General features: G+C 40.7%; 1 protein-coding gene across 9 annotated transcripts in view; it reads right to left on the bottom strand.

Annotated features, from left to right (window-relative positions):
* The window catches only part of DYRK1A (dual specificity tyrosine phosphorylation regulated kinase 1A), a 149,463-nt gene that overhangs the window by 117,524 nt on the left and 7,877 nt on the right, over positions 1-24,062 (bottom strand). Inside the window, exon 1 of one of the 9 annotated variants that reach the window (XM_031005154.3) lies at positions 22,639-22,910. The exons of 7 other annotated variants lie outside the window; for them this stretch is intronic. The gene's annotated coding sequence lies outside the window, so the exon portion shown is untranslated. Of the gene's footprint in view, positions 1-22,638; positions 22,911-24,062 lie in introns of those variants that run through there. One more of the 9 variants, XM_055374017.2, reaches the window with a different exon arrangement.

The following is a 24,062-nucleotide window of genomic DNA, read 5'->3' as shown; positions in this document are numbered from 1 at the left end:
ATATTTTGAACAAGGACCCCAGGCAATTCTGAAACATGGCCAACTTTGGGTATTTAGAGTAAGAATTTGGAGCCCAAGAGGCCTGGTGATATTCAAGCAGCAGCTTCCTTTTATAGGACTAGTTTACTGAAGAGAACTATAGGTTCCTGCTCTGGAAAAGAGATGTCCCTTGTGACTAAATGTGTACTTAAGTGCTCCTAAGAAACCAGAGTGTAGCAAACTTCTAACTACTCCTCACTGGACTTTTAATTAGAGGAGACAAAGGTGTAATCAGGGCTGGTTAGTTTTAGGTTTCTAATTAATTTCAAAACTTGTCTTTCAGTATACTACCCTTAGCACAACTTGCCAAAATAATTTACTTTTTGCATTAATTACATTAATTCTTTGCTAAACAAAAATGAGGAAAAAGGGTCCCCAGAAATATACTAAGAAATAGCTTCATATATACTAGTTGTGGCAGAGACTCCAGTCATCATCTTCCATAGTAACGATAGCCCAGCACATGACGGCCCAACTAGGTTATACCTCCCAGGCTCCCTTGTGGCTGGGTATGGCCATGTGGCTAAGTTCGCATGGAAAGAATGTGAAAACAAGTGCCACTTCTGGGCCTTAGGACACTGAGTGAGCATTTCTATTCTGTCTCTGCACCTCCTACTCTGCATCTTCTGAGCTAGTGCAGAGACAACACACGAGGACTATACCCTAGGGCACAGCAGAGGAACAAGATGGAAAAAAATGCGTGACTCCAGATGACCACGTGAGGCAGTCACCACCACCAACCTGGGCACTCACCTCCAGATGATTCCATGCTCTTAGAGCCATCAAATTGCTGGAACTGTTACAGTGGCTCAACTGTTTACCCTAATTCACTACTCTCTACATGATAAATGGAACTAATTCCTTCTCACAACTACATCAGTTGAGGACATTCTAATGTGTTCACCATACTTGATGATAAAATTCTGCACCCTGAAGGGCTCTCCAAGGGTCGTCTACCAATTCTTCAAGTTTATAAACAACGAAAGTTAAGCCTATGGAAATTTTAAAACATGGTAGGTAGTAAGAATAGTGGATGCCAGGTCTCTTAACTTCCTAGTTCACTTTTCCCTCAATATTACGCTACGGACTAGATTCTAAAATCATAGAACAGGGAATTACATTTTAAAAAAAAACAAAAAAAACTTTGGATTAATTTCATTCACTGACTCAAAAAATAATTTACCCCAGCATCTATCAATTGCCAAGCAATGTATTTTCAGGTGAATGGAGATTTCCAGAGGACTTCGGTTTTCTGGCTATACTATGCCTTTAACTCTCCTGAGCCTGGACAAATTACACAGAAAACGGACAAATACAAAGAAGTTAACATTACCTTAAATGACAGAAAAATAACTCAAATTTTGAAAATGTTCTTTAAAGAGGGTAATATATTAGAAACCCCTATTCTATTTCTCCCACTACTGCCCTCCATCCCCAAACTAAAAAAAAAAGAGGCATTTTCATTTATACCCAGTCCAAAGCCACAAATCAATAAACCCAGATAACAATATGCCTCCTATACCCCTTCTCCTTCCTAGAGGACAAGGGCACAGGGACCTGTGGTCCACCCACTTCACCTACTGGCCTGCACTACACAGAAAACAGACACATGGGGCCAGGAGTCACTCCCAGGAGGAAAGACAGCAATGACTTAAGAACATGTCCCTGAGAGAACATCTCCTATGTTTTCTGTGGCATATAAAAGCCCTGGCTTGTCGTATGTTAACAAGGTGGAAAACATGAAGAGTTTTCAGTATACAGTGCCACTATGAAGACAAAAGGTTTCCAAATCCCAGAACAGAGTCTATCCTAACAGGGCTTTATTCACAAGGATAAAAACCAATTGACTTGGATGCAAAATTTCACAGAGTAAATGTTTCCACCCATCTAGAATGTTTTTCTTTTTAATCCATTAAATGTAAGTAAAATCTTAGTATTAAAATAATATAGCCAAAATCACATCCTAAGGTTTCCTAAGATGGGAGAGGGGACACAGATAATGCAGGGCAGGTACTATGCCAGAGTAATTCTTACAGGATTATGTTTCTCAACCTTTTTTTGAGTATCCCATCCCCAGGAGAGAAATTTAATTAAAATTTAATTCAATAAATTAAATTTATTCTTAACAAGGGAAATTAAACATTAAGGAATAAGGTTTTGTCAGGTAAGATTAACTTCTGGAGGGCCACAAACCATGATTAATATCTAAGATTTTCCATCCCCCTCCGAAGAACAATGAGGTGAGGAGCGGGAGCACAGATTCAAGCTGCCCTGAATATATACTCCCCAATAACAATCCTTACACCCTTGAAGGACGACATCATCCTTACAGAGTATAACAATACAGGGCCTAAAAATGCGATCTTCAAATTCTATAACATCCAAACCTCTGCTAAGATACTTAGGTATAGTTAGCCTAGTTAGGTTAAACCTGAGAATCTACATTTCTTAGTGAGCTTTCGGACGGACTCCAATGTATTTGGCCCATGAGCCAAAATGTTTCTGACAAACTTCCACTGTCACATCCAAACCTAATCACAGGATGCCCATCCCTCAAGTCAGAATCAAGAAGAGAACTATTTAAATGGATGAAACAATCCAGGGCATGAAGAAGGGAGAGATCTGTCTGGGGGCGGGGATGTAACTACAGGGAATCTGAGATCCCTCTCTTCTTCCACCTGTACAAAGGACAACCACAGGTGAACTGTAGAATACTTGAGATCGTTTGTGAACTGTAACACGTAACCCAGGAGGAGGTTTATGTCACTGATTTCACGAAGCACATATTCAGGATTTCACAAGTACATATTCAGGGTTTTTATCTAGTCTTTTGCTACTTTAGGTGCAACGTGGAGCTGAGTATCCCATAACCTTTTTGGCACCAGAGACTACTTTTGTGGAAGACAATTTTTCCACAGACGGGAGGAGGTGGGAAATGGTTTCAGAATGAAACTCTTCTACTTCAGATCATCAGTTAGATTCTCATAAGGAGCATGCAACCTAGATCCCTCACATGTGCAGTTCACAACAGGGTTCGCGCTCCTATGAGAATCAAATGCCGCCACTGATCTGACAGGAGGCAGAGCTCAGGCAGAAATGATCGCTTGCCCAAAGCTCACCTCATGGGGTGCAGTCCAATTCCTAACAGGCCACAGACCAGTACCGGTCCACGGCCCAGTGGCTGGAGACCCCTGCCATAAAGAATTCATTGTTCTACTTTCTTCACTCCCAAATCTGTATTTATGATCCGTATCAAGATGAGTACATTTCAACTGAATTTGAAAAATTATATTAATTTTATACTGCTATTTGAATGGAGTTATAGCAAAAGTTAGAAATACACCACTGCAAGTAACAAACCTGCATGTTGTGCACATGTACCCTAAAACTTAAAGCATAATAATAAAATTTAAAAAAATTAGAAAAAAAAAGGTTAAAAAAAAAAAGAAATACACCACTGCATTACAAAATGAATAGGTCAGTAGGATTAGACAATAAAAAACAAACAGAATAAAAAAGTTATCTTTCTTTCTTTTTCCCTTTCAGAAAGAGACTTGGTTCATGTGGTAGTGTTCCTTGGTGGCCCAATAAACCACTCTTGCCAGTGTTCACACCTTGTACAATCCCCACCCCACCCCCAACCCCTTGAATCTGGGCTGGCCTGTGGTTTGCTTCTGGCCTACAGAATCGAGCGGAAATGACACTGCCAGTTCAAGGTGTAAGTCTTAACAGGGCCTGGCAGCCTCAACTTTGGGCACCTCTGGAAACCAGTCACAGCTGTGAGAAAGCCCAAGTGTGCCAGGTGGAAAGGCCACCTGGAGGAAGATGCCCAGGGCACCAGGCATGGAAGGGAATCCATCACCTTGGACTGCCCAGTGCCAGCAGATGCCACGTGGGATGGAAACAGGCCCTGCCCAAATTGGAACACAGTGAGCAAAGAAATGAATATTGTTTTAAGCCACTGAATTTCGCCATGGTTTGTTAAGCAGCAACAGATAACCTCAACATGTTATATGACAACAAATACAAGGAAAGAATTACAACAAACCTGTTTGCAAAATGTTTCAAAATAAACATTCTACCTCTTCTGAAATAATTTATCTCCTGATTTAAAAAGAGGCTTGTACATTGTGACATCTCATATCAGCACACTTCTTTAACAAATAATTCAAAACTCCTACCAGATGGTTACTATTGGTGGTGGGGGAGTCAAGACTCCATCTTCCAGACCAGAGACCTATATGCACCCAGAAAAAAGACAGTTTATTAAACTTCAGTAAAAATGTGCCTGTAGGTAACCTCTTTGAGAGCACATCCTCCCAACTAAACAGAGAGTGGAGTTTCTGAAACTACTTGTACCCTTACAAAGAGGCAGTCTTGAGTAACAGAGAGTACTGCTACCTGCTGTCGGTAAAGCACATCATGGATACTTCTTTATAAGTATGCACTCACTTACTGAGACTACACATCATGTGGCAAGCATCCTGGATACCAGAAAGAGACAGCTCCCCACCAAAACAGCTCAATCTATCAAAGGCCCTACTATGGTCTGAATGTGTCCCCCAAAATTCATTTGTTGAAAACTTCATCCACAACATAACAGTGCTGGGAGATGAGGATTTTGGAAGATGTTCAGGTCATAAGGGCTTTGCCCTCACAGATTGGTTAATGCCATTATAAAAGGGCTTAACAGAGGAAGTTTGGTCTCTTCTCCTCTTTCACGTTCTGCCTTGTGAGGACACAGCATTTCTCCCCTCAAGAGGGTGCAGCGTTTGAAACGCCATCTTGGAAACAGAAAGACTGGATCCTCACCAGACACCAATCCTGCCAACACTTTTATCTTGGACTTCCCATCCTCCAGAACTGTAAGAAATTATTTTGTTTTCTGTAAATTACCTAACCTGTGTTTTGTTACAGCAGCACAGACTATGACCAGTCTGAATATTGGTGTTCCCCACAGAATTTCTACATTAGGCCCTAACAGTATTAAAAGGTGGAGCCTTCGGGGAACTGTGGGATTCGTGTCCTTGTAAAAGAGGTTAAAGGAAGTTGTCCTGCCCTTCCATCATGTGAGGACATGGCAAGAGGCATCATCTATGAAGCAGAAAGCAGATCTTCGGCAAACACCAAATCCGCTGGTGCCTTGATATTGGACTTCTCAGCCTCCAGAACTGTGAAAAATAAATTCTATTTTTTATAAATTATTCAGTCCAAGGTATTTTGTTAGAGCAGCACAAACAGACCAAGACATGCCTCAAATACAAATAATAATTTTATAAATGCTATATATGATAATACAATAAGAAAGGAAGGAACTAATGAGAACAAAAGATGGAGCTATTCTTTCCACTTCTCCCCTGCCTCCTTCTAGCAAAGTCAGGAAAGACTACAGGAGATGACATCTGAGATGAGTACGTCAGGTTACAGAAGACTTGCCCCAAAATCAACCTCACTTGGACTGAGCATTTTAACACTGCTTCCATTAGGGGTATGTTGTCAGCTTTATTTCCCAACTGTCTCTACAACCTCAAACAGCCTGTCACATACAGGCACACAAACATTTGTTAAATTCAGTGTTAACAACTACAACTATGTAACCTTGGGCAATTTACTCAACATCATTTATGAAAGATGGATAATGGCTTACAGAGTTGCTTTGAGGGTTAAATGACAGTATTTGGAAAATGATAACAGGCAACAAACAAGTTTGGGTGGCTTTATTAGTTTAGAGGATCTGTATGTTTGTTTAATGCACTGAACACACCTACTACATGCCCTGGCAGAGGCTCTGTGCCATATAGAAAACGTTATCAGAAAAGCACAGTATGCTCCAAAGGCAAAGCTGAAGAGGAGCCTAACACGAGTGGGAAAATGTAAGCTCTGAAGTAGAGGGAAGATGGCAGAACTGCAGAAAAGAAAACGGAAAGATAAACTAGGGCTAGGTTATCAAGAGAATCTGAATAGTTTAATAAATTTGTCTTCATTCCATACAAAGGAGAATCGTGGAAGATTACAGGCTGTACAACAGCCCAATCAGGAACAGAGCAGGTAAACAAGGGGTTAAGGATGACTGCAAAAAATAATAAAAGGCAAAAATTGGTTTGAAAGAGTATTAAAGCTTCAGCAAGTAAACAACATATTGAATAATCCATACATTTACCTCTGTTCTCTCACAAAACTGCACTGAAGATAAAACTCACCTAAAATCAGTAGTTAAAAAATAATAAAACAAGATACAAGACAGTGATGGACAAAGAAGTTTTTAGACAATGGATAGAAGATGGCACAGTAGTGGCAGGCTTAGGAGACTAAAGGAAGCCACAGAATAAGTGTCTACAGTTGGAGATGCCAAGGAAACTAGCTCATGTATCCCCAAACCTGGAAAGATGACGAACAGGAGGCTCAGGACATGCACATATTCTCTCGCTCTGTCCGTTGAAAGCCGAGGAGCGCCCACACACTAACACTACCAAGCACACCTAACATTCAGACATAGGTTTCCAAATGCCATTCTCCATTCCAAAGAACCAGGGCACTAGGAAGAGTTCTGAAATTTGGTAACAAATGCACAATCCATAAAAGAAACTTTTAATAATTAGACTTCATCAAAATTCAAAACAGCATCATTCCTGCCTGAGACATCTAATCTGTATCTAATATGAGGAAACACCAGGCGCACACTGAGGGTAACACTCTAAAATCACTGGTCTGTATTCCTCAAAAATATCAACATCACAAAAGAAAGAACAGGTAAGAAACTGTTCTAAATCAGGACAGTTGAAAAACAGTAACAGGCCGGGCGTGGTGGCTCACACCTGTAATCCCAGCACTTTGGGAGGCTGAGGCAGGCGGACTGCCTGAGCTCAGGAGTTCGAAACCAGCCTGGGCAACATGGCGAAACCCCATCTCTACTAAAAATACAAAAAATTAGCCGGGCGTGGAGACAGGCACCTATAATCCCAGCTCCTTGGGAGGCTGAGGCAGGAGAATCACTTGAACACGGGAAGCGGAGGTTGCAATGAGCCAAGATCATGCCACTGCACTCCAGCCTGAGTGACAGAGCGAGACTGTCTCATAAAAAAAGAAAAACAGTAACGACAAAATGTGTAAATGATCCTAGGCAACATTCTCTCCCCATAAAGAACACTACACTACGGGGGCAACTGCCAAAAACGGAATGGAGTCATATGGATTAGATAGCAGTAATGTCTCCATGTTAAACTGCTACTTTGATGGCTGTATTGCTGTTATGTAAGAGAATGCCCTTGTTTGTAGGAAAAATGCACTACAGTATTCAAATAATGGACTTCATGCCAACAACGTTTAAATGGTGTAGAAAATAAGCTATTTGTACCATACCGGCAAGTTTTCTCAGTTATTGTCAAGAAAAATAAATAAATAAAGGTAGTAAGACCCCAAAATTGCGGCCCAAACCCCATCCAGGATGGCAACCATCCTAGCTCCAAAGACATCAAAGACATATTCTCTGGGGACCAGTGAATATGGAGACTTGGTACTGACAGGTATCAAGCACAGCAGAAAATAGGTTTGAGGCACAGGACTGAAAACGAAAGTGAAGGCTGAGCACGGTGGCTCACAACTGCAAGCCCAGCACTTTGAGAGGCTGAGGCAGGAGGATCACTTGAGCCCAGGAGTTCCAGGCTACAGTGAGCTGTGATTGTGCCACTGCATTCCATCCCGGGCAAGTGAGCAACACCCTGTCTCTTAAAAAAAAAAAACAAAAAACAAAATACATAAGTAAATACTACAGAAGTGAGCAAGAGTGTTTAGACAGAACTGTGCATGCCAGCCCTTCTTCCACAGTTCTGCCTGCAGAACACCAGCATGGGATTCACAACCCCAACCTGAGACCCAAGAGCACTGCCATAAAACCTTAGGGATACTCATATTCATGGGTCCACCAATCCGCCTACTAAGCCTCCAGCGAACAAGCCTCACCCTCGCAAAGAGCTCCCATCAGCTTTATGCCTTACTCCTAAATACAAGCCACATGCCCAAGGATGGCCAAATATTTGAGGAAAGCTGCCAACATCAAGGAAAGAAACCAAAACAAGCAGAAAAACGAATCCAGAGGAAACTGAGACAACGCTATGATGGAAAACAAAAAACAAAAAGAATAACAGTCCTCCATATATCCATAAGTTCAACCAATCTCGAATCAAAAATATTCTTTTAAGCCAGCACAGTAGCTCACACCTGTATTCCAAGCACTTTGAGAGGCCAAGGCGGGCAGACTGCTTGAGCCCAGAAGTTCAAGACCAGCGTGGGCAACACAATGAGACCCCGCCTCTACCAAAAATACTAAAAAATTAGTCGGGCATGGTGGTGTACGCCTATATTCCCAGCTACTCAGGAGGCTGAGGTGGGAAAATCACCTGAGCCCAGGGAGGCCAAGACTGCAGTATATATTTGTTTAAATATATATATATATATATACTTTTTTAAAAAAAGAGAGAGAGAGAAAAGTAAGGCCAAGTAGTGGTGGCTCATGCCTGTAATCTCAACACTTTGGGAGGCTGAGGTAGAAGGATCACTTGAGCCCAGGAGTTCAAGACCAGCCTGGACAACACAATAAGACTCCAATCTCTTAAAAAAAAAAAATTTTTTTTTTTTTTAAATTTAAAAGGTTTTTTTTGGCCACTGCACTCCAGCCTGGGCAACAGAGTGAATGAGATTCCACCTCAAAAAAATAATAAAGTACAAACTTTTCTGGCCGGGCGCAGTGGCTCACACCTGTAAGCCCTGCACTTTGGGAGGCCGAGGCTGGTGGATCACGAGGTCAGGAGATGGAGACCAACCTGGCTAACACGGTGAAACCCCGTCTCTACTAAAAATACAAAAAATTAGCCGGGCATGATGGTGGGCGCCTGTAGTCCCAGCTACTCAGGAGGCTGAGGCAGGAGAATAGCATAAACCCAGGAGGCAGAGCTTGCAGTGAGCCGAGATCACCCCACTACACTCCAGCCTGGGTGACAGAGCGAGACTCTGAAAAAAAAAAAAAATGGAGAAAAAAAAAACTCAAAAGATTTGTCAAACAAGGCAATTTCTGGTCCTTGCTTAGATCCTGATTAAAATAAACTGTTAAAAAAAATATTGATGAGGCAAACAAGGCAATGTGAATTCTTACTGGATATTGGAAGACTCACTGTTAACCTTTTAAAGGTATGACAAAGGAATTGGTGCTACAGCATCCTTACCTTTTACAGATACACACTAAAATTTTCAAAAGTGAAATTATACGTCTAGGTTTGCTTTTACAAATGCAAAAGAGGCAGGGTCAGGCCGGTGGCTCATGCCTGTAATCTCAACACTTTGAGAAGCCAAGGTGGGTGGACTGCTTGAGCCCAGAGTTTTGAGACCAGCCTGGGCAACATGGCAAGACCCCCGTCTCTACAAAATACAGAAAAATTAGTCAGGCAAGGTGGTATGTGCCTATAGTCCCAGCTATTTGGGAGGCTGAGGTGGCATCACCTGAGCCCAGGGAGGTCGAAACTGCTGTATGCCATGACCACTGCACTCCAGTCTGGGCAAGAGTTAAAAAAAAAAAAAAAAAAATCAAAGGGAAGAGGGACAGATAAAAACACAGAAATTTATAAGGAGGTCATGAAGGGAAGAGGGAGAGATAAAAACATAGACATTTATAAAGAGGTCATGAGTTAACACATGTTGAATTTGAATGATGAGTACAAGGAGCTCATTTTCTACCTTTTCCATAGTGTTGTGTTTTCTTTTTAATGAAATCCAAAATTCAAACTGTATCTGCTGTATGAAGCTAGAAGGCCATGAAGCTACACATACAGAATTCTCAGTAAAAATTACATTCCAACTCCATTTCTATACCCAGTCAAAACTTTTAAAAATGAAAGCAGATTAAAGGTATTTTCTGACCGTATCTCAAAAAATTAGCCTCCCATGTACCCTTTTCTCAGGAAGTATTGAAAGATGTCCTCCAGTAAAACGAAGGATAAAAACAGAAACGATAATGGCCAGAAAGCCAGGAAACAGGAGATCCAACCATGCTAGAAAATATGCAAAGGGGATCCTATTAGGTCCAGAGAGCAAGAATTTCATAAAGGAGCAGTCTGATTGAGGCTCTATAAGATGGTTCTCAAGAGGGAACAAAAACAACTGTCGGATATTTTTTGTTATACCAAAAACTATATTGAGTGGCTACTAAAAAGAATGAGAAAACTTACAAGTACTAGAAAACAAAGCGAATGGAAATACAATTACTAACTCTTAGAAAAACAAGATTATACAAGGTGGAAAATGTAATCATAGTACACAATCTGGTTTATGGTGAACAAATCTTAGTCATAATTAAGCATGGAATATTGATTTTACCAAAAAAGATTATATAACTATAATCAGGAGCTGGAAGAAAAAAGTGTGATAGGTGGCTTAATGTTAAATAGGCATCGACCTTAAATAAAATCAACAAATAATGTCTTAAATCTTAAGTCAAATACAAAAACAGGGACAGGGTTGCCTACCCGGCCTCCAAATTCCCTTTCTTTCTTTGTAACAGAAGCTAATTTTGTTCAGAACCCACTTGCACACCCACCTCCATTTAGGCATGTGCTCAAGGAAAGCATGCCCAGTGCCAAGGGACCCACGTCCATTTAGACATGTGCTCAAGGAGAGCGTGCCCAGTGCCAGGAGTGAGCCTAACTGGTCTAAGTGTAATCCCATTTCCCTTTCTAGTGAGTGTTTCCTGAATCCAGGGCGAGTTCCTAGGCCAAGGTTCCACATTCTTATCCAGCTACAAGAAAAATAATCTTCCCTTCTTCCCATGGGCATTGTTGCATCTGAATCCAACTCCTGACACTGCCGCAACCATCTGATTAATCTGAGGATAGAGCCTGCCAGTGACTAAAGGGGGAAATGAGAAAACCTGGGGCCCTGAAGACATCACTGTGCTACCAAATAAATTAGCCCCTGAGCCTGTCCCCTGGAATTCCAATTGTGAGTTAAGTCCTCTTATTTTAAGCCAGTATGGGTCAGGTTCAATAGCTGCATCCAAAAGCATCCTGATACAACAAGCACATTGTTTAGAATAGACAGGTAAATTGAAGAAGCAGCTAAAAGAATTGAGGAAAAAGTGATTACCTATAGGGCAGAGCTTGCCAACTGTTGTGTGTGGCACACAGCACCACAGATGTTTTAGATGTGCAAAGATCCCCTAAAACCCTCAGAATACCCAAAACAGTGTCTTCAATTTCGTCCATGAAGGCCCCGACATGAGAAAGTTTGACAAGTATTGCTCTACAGCAGCGGTCTCTGACCTTTTTGGCACCGGGGACCAGTTTCTTGGAAGACAATTTTTCAAAGGACAGGGTGGGGGTTGGGGATGGAGAGATGGTTTTGGGATGATTCAAGCGCACTACATTTATTGTGCACTTTATTTCTATTAGTATTACCTTGTAATATTAATATATAGTGAAATAATTATACAACTCACCATAATATAGAAGCAATACAGAATAAAATCTAAGAGTGGAAACTAAGGCCTGGTTTGAATCCTACCCTATCAATCACTTCCCATTTAAAATGGGAAAATTAGTTCACCTCTAAGCTTGTTTCATCATAGGTTAAATGAAAACAGTACCTTACTGGCTAGTGGTATGTGTACATTTATAAAGTGCTCAGGGCAAGCTTAATAAAGATTGCCCTAACTATGTTAACGGGTGCAAACAAGGTTTCCTACAATATGCTAATGTGAGCTGTCAATCTCCAAGAAGGTAATTTTCCCCAGGCTTATTTCCTTCATACCATCTCAAGGAGGAATGGTTTGCAGAGCAAATTTTAGGGAAGAAGAGCAGAAACAGAGGGAAAATCTTTCAGACTAATTTCTCCATTAACTAGAAGAACATGGTATGGTAATACTAAAAGTGCTTTCTTAAAGCAATAAAGCCTAATAGCTCTAAAATTCCAGTGAAACAAGTCATGAAGCGATAAGAAAGAAAAGTTCAGAGAACTTTGATGGAGGCTCCCATGACCCACCTCCTAGTGTTCACATCCTGTGCACACCATTCCCCCTGAGTGTGGGCAGTACCTGTGACTTGTTTTTAAGCAAGAGAATACAACAAAGGTAATGGCATGGCATGTCCATGGTTATGACACGTTACGATGTACACCTCTCGCAAGGTGACTCTTACTGGCTTTGCAAAAGTGAGTCGGTGTGTCAGAAAGGACCACATGGCAAGAAACTGATGGCAAATGTTTGCTGATTGATAGCAAGAAACTGAGGCCCTCAGTCTGACAGTGTACAAAGAACAGAATCCTGCCAACAACCATATGAGCTTAGAAGAGATCTTTCTGTGGTTAAGTCTCAAATGAGACCACAGCCTCAGCCAACATCTTTACAGCCTTCTAAGACCCTAAAGCAGTGGACTCAGCTAAACTGTGCTCAGATATCTGACCCACAGAAACTGAGATAATAAATGGAAGTGTATGTTTTAAGCTACTAACTCTGTGGTGATATTGTCATTTAGCAAGAGATAAACATACTGCTACATAATAAAGTTCTTCTACCACACTCCCTGCTCTGCTCAAATACTGATTTTCAACTACTCTAACTTCATGTAGATGTATATATGAAGCCAACTTCTGCTTGTCACAATTGTTCTTAAGCAAACCTCACATCCAAGATGTCAACATTAACCACAATCTGATCCTGCATTTTATGACAGCCACTTTAACAACCTTGTCTGCTAATTCTATTACCTGTCATTACTATTTCTATTGACTGAGTTTTCTCTTCTGTGTCTTCAAGTTCACTAATCTTTCCTTCTAAATGTCTAAAATACCATTAATGCAATCCAGTATATTTTTCATATCACATATTATAATTTTTGCTGCTAAAAGTTTGATCTGGGTCTTTTGTATACCTTCCATGTTTCTGCCAAACTTTCAGAACATATGAAATACAATAACTGTTTTAATATCCTTGTCTGTCAACCCTAACATCTGTGTGAGTTCTAGGTTTCAACTGCTTGATCTCCTAATTATGAGTCATGTTAACCTGCTTCTTTACACATTTAGTAATCTTTGATTGCATGCTGGACATTTTACATGGTTAATATTGGGATCTGTTATATTCCTTTAAAGAATGTTGGGCACTGTAGTAACAGGCAATTACATTAGTTTCAGATTAGTTTGCTTCTTTGAAGGCTTGCTTTTAAGCTTTTTTCAGGCAAAGCTAGGAGTCTTTACTTCAGGACTAGTTTAGCCCCAGTACCAAGACATAACTCTTCTGGGGTCTCAATGAATCCTGCATCTCCACTCTGGTTACAAGGTACTCAAATAATTCTCAGCCCTCTGTAAACTCTGAGATTTTTTCTGCTTACAGCCCCCCCAGAAACTGTTCTTTTGTGAAACTTCACCTTATACATGTACAATCAAACATTTAAGGGGACCACTAAGTAGATGTATAAGAACTCTTTCTCAGTATAGCTCCCTCCTCTCTGGAACTCTGCTCCTCAAATGACAACCACCCTTGGTTACCCCTAACTCCAATCTTTGTTTTCTCAACTCAGTGGGGCCACATGGCTTTATCTGGGATCCCCTTCCTGCACTGAGGTGTGAAAAGTGCCTTCAAGCAGAAAACTGGCCATCACAGGGCTCATCTCACTTGGTTCCCATCTGTCAGGGATCACAGTTCTGTGCTACCTATTATCTGATATCTGAAAACAGTTCTTCCCTGTGTTTTGTCCAGTTTTCTAGATGTTTACAGTAGGAAGGCAAATTCAGAATAGTCAAAAGCAGAAGCCATGATTCCTGACACTGAAGTTCAAATGTTTTACACTAAGATACAACTCCTACACACACACACACACCCCCCCCATTACCTATCACATCACCCCATGTTTATTTTTTTCACGGCATTTATCACTTTTTGTAATTACGTTATTTGCTTTCTTGTTTACTCTACATCTTACAATGAAACATAAGCTCTGTGAGTGCAGGGACCTTGTCAATCTTGTCACTCCTGTATCCTTAACACCTAAAACATATCGCAGCCAAGAAGAGGCACTCAAATTCAGCAAACTAATTAAATCAATAAACAGGTTTCTAAGTATTTCACTTAATATATACTGTGAACTCTTCTCAGTAAATTCTAATCTACATGCAGGTAAACCTGACCCAGGAGAGTTCCCTGGAATTATCTATTGTCTTAATTAGCATCTTCCAAGTAAAGGTTCTTAGTTGCAAACAAAGAAACTGGCTCTGGCTTTGTTTAAGCTGAAAGGAAGTTATTAAAGTGTATTAGGCAACTCACAGAAAACCCCATGGGGACCAGGCTGGAAAGCTACATAGTTAAGAACATCCAAAATTCAAACCACAGATAGGGTCCAGGGAAGACCAAACCAGACTCAGGCACTGCAACTTATACTGATACCAACACCAGGCACTAAGTGTTGCAACTGGAATCTCAGTCACTGCTGCCTATGGAAAAGATAAGCTGCTATCCCATCCCCATCCCTCCTTGACTAGAGAATACAGATTCTACATACCGCCTGCCTCTGCAGATCACTGGCCTCTGAGGTAGTCAAGCACAGCCAGTCATGGAGGCCACAGGATTGCATCCTAACTGCAAAAGCGGTGGGGAAAGTGAACAATTAGCTTTCTTAATGGTGGAGATCGCTCTCCCTCTCACAAAGACTCCTAAGATAAAGACTTCCCCAAACACAGAAAGGTGTTAATTATCTTGTTTATAATCCAAAAAAACTAATGAACCAATAACACAAGGTATCAATCCCAGCATGCCAGAACTTTTATCTATTTCTTCAGTTAATGGGTTACAGAAACTCTTCTTTTTCTCTAAATGTTCAACTTTACGGCACTTAACTGTTTAGGCTTTTTATTATCTGGAGGTAAACACGGATAATACCAATCACTTTCTAGGTATATTAAAATAACTAATAATAAATAGTTATTCATTCAGTAGGCCAGTGGCTGGTCTGCTGCAGGTAACTGATTAACAGTAGCTATTGTTACTGTTACTAAATAGTAGCTTGCTTTTTAAGAGGAGAAACTCAGATTTACAAGAATACCTTTTTTAAAAAATAATCTGCCAAAAGGTTGAAGATCCAAGTTTTTATTCTACCTTGGTAAAATAAGTGTGATCCCACACTCCCTATGTTACCAGAAATAAAGCAACAAGTAGTTTAAAGTAGTTTAAAATGGTGCTACCAAAACTAAGTTCAAGAAATTATAAATAAATAAGTAAATCAATACAACTGCTCACCCAATCCACAAGCCAGGTTTTCCTTTACACTCATTCCAGGGAGTTCTGACTAACTGAAAGCTTCAACTGCTAGGCACAGTGGCTTACACTTCATGAGGCTGAGGCAGGAGGATCACTTGAGCCCAGGAGTTTGGACCAGCCTGGGCAACAAAGTAAGATCCCCATAAAAGTGAGATCACTATAAAAAAAATTTTAATTTAAAAAAAAAAAAAAGAAAGAAAGCTTCATGAGGGCAGGAACCATGAATATCCATCTGATTCACTATTATGTCCCAAGAGCTTAGCATGGAGCCAGGCACAAAGAGACCCGCAGGAATTATGGGATGATTTGCTTTTCCAAATATTTACTACAGAAATTAGTCACTGAAAAAGGTTATAAAACTATATTCAAACATATCACTTTATAAGCTTTAAGAAAGCTCATTCAGCTGACAAGATCAACAGCTTCAATTTTCTAACTACATGACTCATTCTTTTGAAAACTTCTCCATACTACAAACTTTTCCTCATTCTTGTTCTGTTGTCCAAACTTGAAGTTAAAGCCAAAAAGAATCCAAATGAACTTTAACTATTCTGTCAGTCTTTAAACAAATAATCAAAGCTACAGGGATTTTTGTTGTTGTTTTTGTTTTTGAGTCAGGGTATCACTCAAAGTGTACTCACTCAGGCTGGAGTACACTGTTACAAACACAGCTCACTGCAGCCTCAACCTCCCAGAATCAAGCGATCCTCCTGCCTCAGGCTCCCGAGTAGCTGGACTGCGCACCACCACACCTGGCTATAGCACTTATATTCGATATGCACCTGACAGCTACTACAAACGCCAGAGCTACATTCGAGATATAACTGCTGAATGAACTTCACTGTGTCGGCTAGAAGAGTGAAAAATATCCTGATCCAGGCTGATCCCTCTCCACAACTTACACCTGCTCCAAACAACCACTAAGGACTGTCCCCATTTCAGTAAACTACTACAATTATACACTCCTTTAATACAGAAGACAGAATCTTTCCACTCCACATTTCCAGTATCTAATTCTCAATACATAGTAGGCATTTCATATGCATTTGTTGAATTATTCCACGAATAATTTTCTTTCTCCTGACTACATAGAACTTTCTAATCCTATCTTTAAAAAACTTCATCTTTTCCTTTTTCCTCAAAGCTCTCATATTTCCTGCTAATCTCTTAGCCCAACAAACATCTTCCTACTGTAGGTTTTTGGTCCTTGAGACCAACTAGTAAAGACCAAAGCATGTAGTTCACTGATTCATTCAACAAATGTTTATTTAGTGTTTACTATGTGCCAAGCACCCTGCCAACCACTGAGATTGCAAGAGAGAGCAAAACACTACTGGTCCTGATCTCTGGAGGGCAATCAAATAATCACTAAATCAAATAAGCACTAAAAAATTATCAACTGTAATAAGGGTTATGAAGGAAGAGTACAAGGACACATGAGATTTTTGAAACGAAGAGCGCATAGAAGGGATAGAAGAGCTGATAGAAGTGATGATCCCAAGCCAAGGAAGCAGCATATGCAAAGACCAGGAGCCAGTACACTCCCATGAGCCAGAGACTGGTGAGAAGAGGCAGTAAGCAAGCTGGACCCAGATCATCCAGGTGGCAGGGCTTGCAGATCCTGTGAGTAGCGTGGTCTCTACCCCAAAAGTCATAATAAATCATTAAAGAATTGTGTAGGTTTTTTTTTTTGGAGAGACAATTCTTGTTCATCTATTTGCTTAAATCCCTCTTCCATTTCTGCTCAGTCAAGTGAACTTTCCTTATTCTTTGACCTTCCCTATAGGCCCACATCCTTTACTTTGCATGTCTGTATCTTTGTCTTATTCAGCAAACAGCCTTCCTACAAACTGTCTCCCGTGAATCTTAAAACGCCTGGCTTCTCCCTTTGCATAGCTGTCTCTAATATTGCTGAGTAACCGTGGGCCTTCAGGCCAATTCCTAGGTAAATTTACCTAGCTTTACTGATGTTTTAAATTGTACTACAGAACCACAACAACGAAATACAAAAAAAAAAATTAAACTGTAAAATACTCAATGAGATCCTATTAGTTTTCTTACCATCGTTGTTTCAACAAACTTTCACAAAACAATCTTTTATATCACAGAGGCAATGTCTCTCAATAACGAACATTTGATGTAAAGATAAAGTAAAAAACACCACTGTGGTAACAGCTGTTTTTTTCGAGGGAAAATAACCAAATCAGAATAAATTTTTCAACAGACAGTATTTGTCTTAAGGGCTAGAGTCCTATTTTTATCCAAACAAACTTTTAAATCAAAATTAACTGTTAAAAGGACTCTAAAATGAAACAAAAATTTTTTGACCTTCAAAATGCAACATCAAAAATTATTCCATTTTATAGACTCTATGTTCGCTTTAAGGAAAATTTAATTTATATCTATTCTAGACTAAGTCCTTAGGCCTACTCAAGAACTATTAAAGACTCCCCCAGCCAGAACGTAACATCCGTGATAGCAGGGACAGGAGTGGCCTTTGTTTCAGCACTGATTCCCAGGCCCCAGGTTCTTCTATATTTGGCACCAGCAGGTGCTCAATAAATAGTTCTATCACTCTACAAGATAAATGCTTTTCAAATAACCAATCTTCCAATTAGGATACATGAAAAAATAAAGAGAATATGAGATTTTTTTCAGGCAAATACTAAGATGCTCAGAAAAAATGAAATTGCTCACATGCTCAGCTACTCTCCATTTTCCAAACCATGAATTATGATACAACCTTTTCCTTTACAGATTCACAGCTTCAAACATTGCCTTCTCCCACTGCCCTATTTTTTAGCTCATATTTAATGGTGCTGCAAATTATTTCCACCTGTCCCTAATGTAAGGTCTGAACTACAATAATAATTCTATCTTCAGTTCCTCAACAGTTCCTTCAGGTCCTCAGTAGGACATATTCTCCATGTCCCACTAAAACCTCATCACTGCATTCCTAGAACCTTTTACTATACTGCCAACAAAGCTTAATACTCTTTTTCCTATCTCCAAAAACTTGGCCATGTTGCTGTTTGAATCCAGAAATACTCACTTTGGTCTGTTGGAAATTAAAGTAATTAAGAATATTTTTAAGGTTTTCCCATCTGTCTTCCACTTTTCACCTCTTCGTATTCCCTCATGCCTATACATTACATCTAGAATGGTCCTGCCTTCCAAACCCTCCTTCTTACAGTGTCACCTCCCTCTAACCCACAGATCTGTCCTAATCCCTGCTGAAAAACCCTCAATCGCCCCAAATTCATATTCTTTATAATATTTAAGACTCAACCCCACTCTCATGTCCACAAGTGTCCCCTTCACTCCCTGAGCACACCAAACTCACTCTCCCTCCCTCTCTCCCTCATCTGATGCTCCAGGGATACGACTCTGTCATTCTTCAAAGTCACCTTCATTTCCCACCACCACCCATTGCCCACATGACTTCCTCCAATAGACTGTCAAGTCCCCAGGTTCCACCATAAAAAGCCCATCCATCCACTCTTCAAGATCGAGACCCAGTCCCATCTCCTCCACAATGCACACTCGAATCCCCATAATTGTCTTACTTCCTGTGCTCTTCTAGCTCTCCACATGTCAACCCCTCTAACTGTTAACGGCCATGGTCTTATCTGTGTTCAAGTTTTCCTGTATTCACACACCTATCTCAACATTAAAAGCAGATGTAACCAAACCTTATTCACTTTTGTAATCAAAAGCTTCTACCACGACTCATATCTCATACAGAGGACATGCAAATGTTTACTCAATTGAAGAAGAACAAGAGCCCCCTTTTCTGTAGGCATTTACAATTTATCAAAACATCAGTTATTCAATCAACAGAGTAACGAAATAAAGGGAACCCAAAAAATACTTTTGTTTTGTTTTGTTTTTCGAGATGGAGTTTCGCTCTTGTTGCCCAGGCTGGAATGCAATGGCGTGATCTCCGGCTCACCACCACCTCCGCCTCCCAGGTTCAAGCAATTCTCCTGCCTCAGCCTCCCGAGTAGCTGGGATTACAGGCATGTGCCACCACACCCGGCTGATTTTGTATTTTTAGTAGAGACAGGGTTTCTCCATGTCGGTCAGGGTGGTCTCAAACTCCCAACCTCAGGTGATCAGCCCACCTCGGCCTCCCAAAGTGCTGGGATTACAGGTGTGAGAAACCACGCCTGGCCCCAGAAAATACTTTAACTATAACATATATCTGATGAAGAATGAATTCTTTTGTTATTTAAAATAAAAATCTTATAGTACAACTTAAGGTGTTCAAACTCAGTCATAATTAAAGAAATGCAAATCCCAACAACTAGACATCATTATTCACCTATTACATTCACAAAAATCTAAGATACCAACAGTGTTGGTGAGATTTGAGAAACTATACACTCTCAGACACTGCTGGTGAAAGCATAAACTACTGCTACTTTCTGGAAGACAATATGGCAACATATATTCAAATATCCATATAACTGGTGAACCAGCCACTTTCCTTATAAATAGACATCCTATGGCCAATACTCACAGAACACAACTATACATGCAAGGAAGTAAGCACCAGCATTGTTTAAAAGAGGAAAAATATGAACTTAAATGTCCTTTAATGCAGTCTGACTAAATAGAGGTACAACCATAGAACAGAATACTTTCCGACCATTAAAAACAATAGAGGCTGGGCAGTGTCTCACAGCTGCACTGTGAGAGGACAAGACGGGAGGATCACTGAGGCCAGGAGTTCAAGACCAGCCTAGGCAACATAGCAAGACTATGTCTCAACAAAAAATTTAAAAATTAGCTGGGCGTGGTGGTGCACACCTATAATCTCAGCTACTCAGGAGGCTAAGGTGAGAGGATCACTTGAACCCAGGAGGTCAAGGCTGCAGTGAACTATGATCGTGCCACTGCACTTCAGCCTCAGTGACAGCAAGACTCTGTCCCAAATTTTAAAAAATGGGAGCTCTGTGAGCTGACATGGAAATATTTCTAACATAGGTCAAGTAAAAAAAATGCTGGCGGGGCACGGTGGCTCAAGCCTGTAATCCCAGCACTTTGGGAGGCCGAGATAAGCGGATCACGAGGTCAGGAGATGGAGACCACCCTGACTAACATGGTGAAACCCCATCTCTACTAAAACTACGAAAAATTAGCCGGGCGTGGTGGCAGGGGCCTGTAGTCCCAGCTACTCGGGAGGCTGAGATAGGAGAATGGCGTAAACCCAGGAGGCGGAGCTTGCAGTGAGCCGAGATTGCGCCACTGCACTCCAGCCTTGGGGAAAGAGCGAGACTCCGTCTCAAAAACTAACTAAATAAATAAAAAGCTTAAGTTGCAAAACTGTGTGTTTAGTATGTATGATCCCATTTGGTTTGGATTTTAAATACACAGACACTGTGTACATACACACATACACACCTAATGTCTATGCACTTAAAAATAATGGAATCATACATAGTTTTCTAACACAATACATACTAAAAGTATAATATATATAATTGTGTGTGTATGTATACACATGCATACATTTCTGGTAGGAAAAACTGAACAGTTATTATTACGGAACATGAGAAGGGGGAAATGATCTGCTATCATTCCACAGAGCTTGTTTTTTTAAACTATATACTACTTGTGGATCTCTTTAAAAACTAGAATATCCTAGATGATCAGAACCGTACCTTATATGTTTGATAACACTGCTCAAATACGGGCCCTAACAAATAAGACAGTAAGAAAAGAGGGACACTCCCTCTAGTCCAATAGTTAATCAAGCGCAGGGTCCTAGGCAGAATTACCCACAGTGCCATTACCAACACTCTCAGTGATAGGAAGCCATCGAAGCAAGCTAACACTACCAACCTCTGGCCACCAGAGAATACTCACATGAACCTTCCCATGACCATACCACAAGGTGACATTTCTTAAACATACCCTTAAAAAAAAAAAAATTGAGACAGAGTCTCACTCTGTCGCAGTGGCACGATCTCGGCCCACTGCAACCTCCGCTTCCAGGGTTCCAACAATTCTCCTGCCTCCACCTCCCAAGTACCTGGGACTACAGGCACTCACTACTGCACCCGGCTAATTTCTATATCTGTAGTAGAGATGGGGGTTTCACCATTTTAGCCAGGCTGGTCTCGAACTCCTGACCTCGTGATCCACTCGCCTCGGCCTCCCAAAGTGCTGGGATTACAGGCATGAGCCACTGCGCCTGGCCTAAACATACGCTTCATTTTTCTCAGTAAAGGGCACATGGACTGTGTTCTTCCCTCCTTTCCAAAACATTCTTAGTGCACGCATCATTCTGATTTCTGGACTGACACCTGCACCAAGCAGCTGTTCTCCCCTTTGACCACTCCCAGTGGAACTCCTCCCAGCACTCAGACTCTCTCTTCTCTCTGCCAAGCCATTCTGTCATTCTGTTCTTCATCTCCTAGTCTGCTTGTGGGGCCTGTGGTTTCAGGTTTATACGGGTATAGGAAGAGAGGGGCTTGGCGGGCCAAAAGGCAACTTTTGGGTGCAAAAACAGGCATGCCTGTTCCAATTTAAGGCTATGGGTTTTCAGGCTAGATCTAATAATAATAACTGATACAAATAAAGTGTTAACCTCATAACAGGTAAAGAATATTCCTCCAGGGCTGGGCGTGGTGGCTCACACCTATAATCTCAACACTTCGGGAGGCCAAGGTCAGGAGTTGGAGACCAGCCTGGCCAACATAGTGAAACTCCGTCTCTACTAAAAATAACAAAAAATTAGTCAGGTATGTGACAGGCGCCTGTAATTCCAGCTACTCCGGAGGCTGAGGCAGGAGAATTGCTGGAACCCGGAAGGCGGAGATTGCAGTGAGCCGAAATTGTGCCACTGCACTCCAGCCTGGGTGACAAAAGTGAAACTTCATCTCAAAAAAAAAAAAAAAGGAATATTCCTCTAGGAATATTCTAATTTTAAAATTTTAAACTAGGGAATTCCAGATTTTACCTTAATCTAATGAAATGAATTCCAACAGTGAAAATTACAAGCAACCTAAAAGGAAAGTAGTAATTTGAGGACAAGAACTACCTTTGTTCCTTCTAATCATGTCAAGTAAGTAGCTGCCTATACATCTATTCTAATGCTGTATATACATTGCCCACAATAGTGCTGATACTAACAAAACCTTACTTAAAACCTTCAGCTTCTCACCTTTAAATATTCACTTAACCTTTAAACATTCACTTGAGTATTTAAATATTCACATTATTTTTCTATAGGGCAAAAAGGACAACTGGGCCAACCATTCACTAGACATGAGCTCCCACATTAAAAGCCACATACTTACTTTAAGATGATAACTATTCCTATAAAATCCCACTGCACTCTGTACACCTTGTCCTTTATTCCCTCTTCTGTAGAAAGAACAAAGAACGAAGAGTCAGGAAAAACAATGCTAGTCCCAGGCCTGCTTATTCTGAGGAACTGATTAGTCACTCAGCTTCTCTGCACCCACCTCCTTCTCTAATATGTGAGAAATGAACGGTATCGGTGTTTCTCAAAATGTTCCTACTGCATCAGGATTACCTGGAGTCCTTAAGAAAACAGATTCCAGCTAGGCCCGGTGGCTCAAGCCTGTAATCCCAGCACTTTGGGAGGCCAAGGCGGGCGGATCACGAGGTCAGGAGATCGAGACCATCCTGGCTAACACAGTGAAACCCCGTCTCTACTAAAAATACAAAAAAATTAGCCAGGCGTGGTGACAGGCGCCTGTGGTCCCAGCTACTTGGGAGGCTGAGGCACGAGAATGGCGTGAACCCAGGAGGCGGAGCTTGCAGTAAACCGAGATCGCACTACTGTACTCCAGCCTGGGCGACAGAGCGAGACTCTGTCTCAAAAAAAAAAAGAAAGCAGATTCCAGAGCATTACTCTAAACCTACAGAAAGAGCGGCATCTGAGCTTGGAAATCTCTTAACTTTGACAAGTTCTCCAGAAGACTGTTGGGGAACCATTAGTTTTCCCAAGTCTGTACTAGAGCTAATAATATTTCATAGTTTAAAGGAATCTTAGATATTTATATTTCTCTTTTTTCAAACCCACAGGAATTCAAGAGGAACATACTAGATAGTAAATGTACATTTAAATATCTCTGCTATCATCCTTCTTGCAGTGTTCGGTGACTCAAATCTTTATGACATCCTGACAACATGCGAGTGTTACTGTAGCACTGTTTGCTGAGAGTATGAGCAGGAAGACATACAGTTGGTCCAGTGGGCTATTAACACTAAATGCAAAAGCTCAGATTTCAAATATTGCTTACGTGATACAAGCACAGCAATCAAGAACCATGTTTCTATCAGAAAATAAAGCATCAGTAAAATAACTATTAGACCCAAAATCCCTTCACTACTAAAAGTATAGCTACATTTTTCTAATCTGACCACTTACTTATATTTTGCATAACGGTCTATTTGAATTCACATACCATAGTTTAAAAAATTAATGATTAAATACAGAAAATAAACTTATTAACTAATGCAATCCATTGTATTTTCAAAGTCTATTTCTGGAAGCTTCTCCCAAAACATTTCGAAGTGTGACAGGCAATGTTTAATCATCCCCCATTCTCCCCTTCTTCAGTAGACACAAATTTTCAGCCAAATAGTCACCTATCAAAGACCACATATCCCAGACTCCTTTGTATCTAAACATGGCCACATGACTAAGTTATGACCAATAGGGTATGAAGAAAAATCATGTATGCAACTTCCA

This window comes from Gorilla gorilla, chromosome 22 (assembly GCF_029281585.2).
Source record: "Gorilla gorilla gorilla isolate KB3781 chromosome 22, NHGRI_mGorGor1-v2.1_pri, whole genome shotgun sequence".
In the NCBI taxonomy this organism is placed as follows: domain Eukaryota; kingdom Metazoa; phylum Chordata; class Mammalia; order Primates; family Hominidae; genus Gorilla; species Gorilla gorilla.
The sequence above is the reverse complement of the archived record's forward strand: the minus strand, read 5'-3'. Positions and strand labels throughout refer to the sequence as shown.